The sequence below is a fragment of the Petaurus breviceps genome, unplaced genomic scaffold, assembly GCF_028583685.1.
Source record: "Petaurus breviceps papuanus isolate PSGF00001 unplaced genomic scaffold, PetGlider_PUasm1.0 98, whole genome shotgun sequence".
In the NCBI taxonomy this organism is placed as follows: domain Eukaryota; kingdom Metazoa; phylum Chordata; class Mammalia; order Diprotodontia; family Petauridae; genus Petaurus; species Petaurus breviceps.
Genome location: NW_027187460.1, coordinates 5,974,081 through 5,980,111, shown reverse-complemented (window position 1 = coordinate 5,980,111; position 6,031 = coordinate 5,974,081).

The window sequence follows — 6,031 nt, the reverse complement described above, 5'->3', positions numbered from 1 at the left end:
CAGTAATCTAGAGATTTCTTTACCTTGATCTATCCTCCAAATCCATCATCTGCATTACTTCTTTTTATTTTTTAAGCAATTGGGTTTAAGTAACTTGCTCAAGGTTACACAGCCAGTTATTTCTGGGTGTGGTGCTGAGTATCTGAGCCAATCTGCATTACTTCTTAGCTTTTTTCTAATTGTTATTTTCTGAGCTTGACTTTTCCCTCCATTTCAACTGTATTACCAAAATTCAGATTTCTACTCTATTAAATAATTCTGCTTCCAGTTGTATTCATTGATACTTTCAGATTTTTTCTGTAGGTTTCTAGTTTGCTGAGTTTTGTCATCTCATTTCTGGAGTTCTTTTTTTTTTTAATCTTCTTTCAGTTATCCTTTAATTTGTTCTAAGATTTTTTAGTCAATTCTTTATCTTTAATTAATTAATATTTAATTAATCTCTTTAATTCCTTAGGTATGTCCATTATCAGTTTAATCTTACATCCCAGGATTTCTTATCTTGCTTTATTTCTTGTATTATTTCTTTTTTTATCTTTTTTTTGGAGGGAGGCAGGCAGGGCAATTGGGGTTAAGTGACTTGCCCAAGGTCACACAGCTAGTAAGTGTTAAGTGTCTGAGGCCAAATTTGAACTCAGGTCCTCCTGACTCTAGGGCAGGTGCTCTATTCACTGTGCCACCTAGCTGTCACTCTGTTGTTATTTCTGAAATAGCTTCATTTTGTTTATCCTTCCCTCACCCACTCCTCTATTTATATGTATGTATGCCTACATACCTACATATTTATGTATACATGTGTATATGTGTTTGAACTGGATTTGTGATTTCATTGACATAAGGAAGTTAGGAAAATTCCTTTACTGACAGAGGCACCAGGTCTGCAACTTATAGTCTTAGACAATTGCTTGAAATAATGAGAGGTTAATTCACTTACCCAAGGTGACATAGCCAGCTTGTATAAGAGAAACATCTTGAATCCTTGTTTTCTCTCAGGCTGCCTCTCTACCCATCACACTAGGCTGTGTGTATACATAAATACACACACATACATACACACATATTTATCTATCTATACACACATATACATACACTCATCTATCTGTCTGTCTGTCTATCTATCTATCCATCCATCTATCTATCTATCTCCATACACAGCTGCATTCACATCTATATTACGTTTTAACATATATTTTTAGTTGGAACTTTTCTCCATTTTTCTCATTGCCTTTTTGGTGACTTTTAGTTCTTTTGTGAGGTTTCTTTTTGTCATTTCTGTCATTTCTACTTTTGAGGAGGGATCACAAAGAGCCAGGATTCGAGCTCCCTTTTTTTTTCTGGAAGACTGGGATCTTGCCTTTAGGTACTACCAATTTTTCACAGTCATTTCAGTTCTCTGTGGGTACTTTTTATTCACTGAAAGAGGGTAAAAATTTTATCATGTAGGGCTATTTATTGTCATTTTCTCAGTCAACAAGTATTTATCAAACCCCTTCTCTGAGACAGGCTTTCACTCTACTAGGTGCCTGGGACATAAGCATACAAAATATATACAAGATAAATACAAGGTTATTTCTGTGGGGTGTGACTGTGGAGTACCAATGACTAAGGAGACCAGGAAATGCTTTCTCTGACCTTGTTAGTATGAATCAATTTGTTGGATAAGCTAAATCTGTGCCAACTGGGAGGTGGGTCCTGAAGTAATGAGCTATCAGACAGGTGAATTATTTGTTTTTTTCCCGAGGATTGTTTTCAGAAAGGTCTGGATTCAAGGAAGCTTCTCCAGGAAAAGTAGGTCTGGTTGGGCCAAAAGTAGATCTGTAGAAGCTCCAGACGGTGACTGGAACATGGGGACAGGAACCAGGGTGTTGGATGATGGAGGAGGAAGAAAGAGAGTAGCTAGTCCACACATAAGTACTTTGCAATTTTATCTATATAGTTAGTGCTTAGGGATTAGGAGCACAGTCTTAGAACAGGGCTATGTAATTGCCATTTTATTCTAATGCAAAGGTTCTTAACTTGGGGTTAAGATTTCAAAGGGTCTGTGAATTTAGCTGGAAAATTTTTATTTTACTAGCCTCATAATGCATTTTCTCCAGTTATTAATTAAAAAAAAAAAACAAACCACAACACTATTCTGAGAAGGGAGTCCATAGATTTTAGCAGACTGTCAGATGTGTCCATGATACAAAAAAGGTTAAGAACCTCTGCCCCAATAGGGGAAAAAAATAGATTTGAAAGTTTGGTGGTGATAGAGTATAGATTTTAAAAATTATCAAATATTGATACTGTGTCAGGTATTGTGATAAGCATTGGGGATACAGATACAAATAAGCAACAAAGTTCCTGCCTTCAAGGAACTTAACATTCTAATAGGTTAAAACCATACATAAAAGGGAACTAGAAAGGCAAGGAGCAAGGTTACATGATTTGGATGTGACTAGAAAGTGAGTGGAAGCCTTGCAAGTTATGGCAAAAACTTATCTAAATAGAGCTAAGCATAGTTCCAGAAGACAGGGGGTGGGAATGAGCAGACAAGTAAAAGGCAAGGTGCTTGCTGTTGGATTTTCGTTCATACCTGGTTTATAAAGTTGTTATTGTTTTCATGGTTTCATTATATATTAACTCCCTTTAAAACCTTGAACAAGTCACCAAACTTCCCTGGGTCTCAATTTCCTCATTTATAAAATGAGTGGGTTGGTCTAGAAAGATGTAAACATCCCTTTCACTTCTAAAATTCTGTAATTCCACAGTGAGTTCTTTAAGGATCAGAAAAAGAGGATTAAATTACATTTATTATCCTTAAAATTATACCACTGCTTTAAGGTTCAGCATGGCAGCCATTAACAGAGCTTTCAACTTGTCCTGGGATATAAAGTTTTTGAGTGGTATCTTAGCTGAAGATGAATTATTTATGTAGCTGAAAGGACAAAGCCATGGGTGCTAGAGTGAGCAAAGCATTATCACAAAGATATTTCAAGGACTACAAAAAGGAACAGACTACAAAGAGAGATCAGTATTCAACAAGTGAACACATTTCCATGGCAAAAAAAGAGCTTTTCCCCCCCTGCCTTTATTTTAACTAATCCCAAGTCCATATTTTATTTATTTATTTATTGCCTTTTTTTTTTTGAAGGGCAATTGGGGTTAAGTGACTTGCCCAAGGTCACATGGCTAGTAAGTGTGTCACACGTCTGAGGCCGGATTTGAACTCAGGTCTGACTCCAGGGCCAGTGCTCTATTCACTGCTCCCTCTAGCTGCCCCACCCCAAGGCCATATTTTAAAATGATCCTTCTATCCTTTTTAAAAAATTCTAAGTAGAAAAAAAAATTCTAAGTAAATCTTTTAGAGATGCCATAGGTATATCAGAGGCACCTTCTACATTGTACATTATTTCTGCGAGTCCAAAGCAATAATCATATGTCTCTTTTTAATAAGTCTGTTATACAAATGTAATAGTGAGACTTCCAAATGTATTGTGGCACCTACATGCACGACCTATGTGAAGTGAAAAGGCTATACTAGATATTGCTGTTTGGGCAGCATTCAGAGTGGTATCTAATTGGACAGGAGATCTTGTGTCATGAAATCTTGAGTGTCAGCTCAAAGTCAGCTGAAGGTTTCTCCTTCATGCAGGCCTTCATCAATTCTTGTCTGGACTCTTGTAATAGCCTCCTAATTGGTCTCTTTGTCTCTGGTCTCTTCCAAATCCAATCTTCCTCCACACAGCCACCAAAGAGATTTTCTTAAGGCACAGGTCTGACTACACCATTCCCCTATTCTATAAAATCCTGTGATTCCTTATTATCTCAAGAATAAAAAAATGAACCATGCCATTTAAAGTTCTTTACAACCATTGTCACTTCCTACCTTTACAATCTTCTAATACATGACTACCCTCCACCCACTTTAAGGTCTAGTTATACTGGCCTACCTGTTTTTCCTTACATATAACATCCCACCTCTTGTCTCTGTACTCTTGTACTGGCTATCCCCTGTGGATGGAATGCTCTTGATCTTCATTTCTACTTGGAGGTTACTCTTGGAATTATTAGTTTTATTTTAGGACTTAGCTCATGTGCAGGCAGATTTCAGAAAAACCTAGAAAGATTCACATGAACTGGCACAAAGTGAAATGAGCAGAATCAGAAGTATGTTGTATACAGTAACAGCAGCATTATGCAATGATCAACAATGATTATTGACTCATTGTTGTCTCTTCCCAGCAATACGATTCCAAAAGGCTCATGATGGAAAATGCTACCTACATCCAGAGAAAGAACTATTGCAGATTGAAGCATACTATTTTCACTTTCTTTATTTTTTCATAGTTTTTTCCCTTTTGTTCTGTTTCTTCTTTTACAACATGACTAATATGGAAATATGTTTTACATGATTACACTTATATAACCTATATCAAACTGCTTACTGTCTTAGGGAGAATTGAGAGGATAGAGGGAGAAAATTTGGAAGTCAGCATCTTATTAAAAAAAAGAATGTTAAAAATTGGCTGTACATGTAATTGGAAAAAATAAAATACTATTTAAAAAAGAGAAAAGACAATTCATGCCCCCCCTTTTCCATGATACTTTTTCTAATCTAATTTATTCAGTTCAATAAACATTTATTAAGTACCTACTATGTGCTTGCCATTGTCCTAAGTGCTGGGGATACAAATAAGAAAAATAAAGTCAGTCCCTGTACTCAAGAAGCTTGCAATCTAATGGAGAAGATAATACACAAAAGAAAGTTGGAAGCCCCATCATCCCTCAAGGGTATAGCATGCAGGGACATCATGTTCCTGGGAGTTCAAACCAATGAGAGCAGAAGATGGAAAGTGAAGTTCTAGCTAGAGTCTAGATCCAGCTCTCTATAAAAGGAAAGCTTTGGGAGGAGTTTAGCACTCCACCCTCCAGGCCTCTAATCAGTGGAAATAAGAGCTAGAGCCCTCCTTCCCCAAATTACTTTGTATTTATTTTGTATGTGTGTATATGTATATTCACACTCATAGAGTTTCCTAAAAAATCTTTGTGTAGTCTGTGCACATACACGCATATACCCCTAAAGTATGTTCATAAATATACTACCTTACTCCCATAGTAGGTGAGAGGTCACGATCCCTCTCCCCACTTGTACCACCTCAATCTCTGAGATGAGGAGGAAGAATAGGTTCATAATTTAGCTCAATTCCTATACAGCACAGTCTCAGTTCTAAGTCCAAACCCATTTCTCAGATTGCATCCCTGTAAAGCCAAGCACAAGTAACTTTCCAGAGGACTACTGCTGTGAATAGTGCTAAGGTTCTGATCACATAGTATAATGAACTCTCTATTTATTCAGCAGTAAACTAAAGCAAAACATGGCCACATAGTTTTAAACAAAAGATATCATTCAGTAAGTCCTTAACTCAATCATCCTTAAGGAGCAATCCTCCTTCAGGGATACAAAGTACAAAGGTCTCCCACCCCTAGGTCACATTGTCTTAATCTTGTCAGAAAATCTTCTTTCTTCTTGATTGGAGACTAGCTTCCAATCATCTTTAACTCAATCATCCTTAACGGTACAAAGTATAAAGGTCATAGTAAATCATGATCTTGTCAGCCAGCACTAAGTGCCGAAGGAATGCCTTTCATCTTGACTCAAGGCTGGCTTCCAAATTCCATGATTCCTCTTCTATACTCCCAGCTCTTGTCCAAATTCACCCAACCATCATCTAAACTCACAGGTAGGAAGCTCCCAGCTCCTGTTCCAGTTCACAGTGACCAGTCTGCCTCAAGTCCTTCGAAGTCAGTTCCTGGGAAGAGAAAACTTAGAGCCACAGCAATATCTACACACATCAAGCTTAGCAAAATTACAACATTCACACACATAGCTGGCACTATCATCTCAATTTACTTTCTGCTTGTGAAATCAATACAAGTCAACAGACAGGGTGCATCTGTCTGACAAAGTAACATAAACAACAGACAGAAGGCTTCTGTCTGACAAAGTATCACAAACACAAATTAACACAGACAGAACAGACAAATAGAGTGC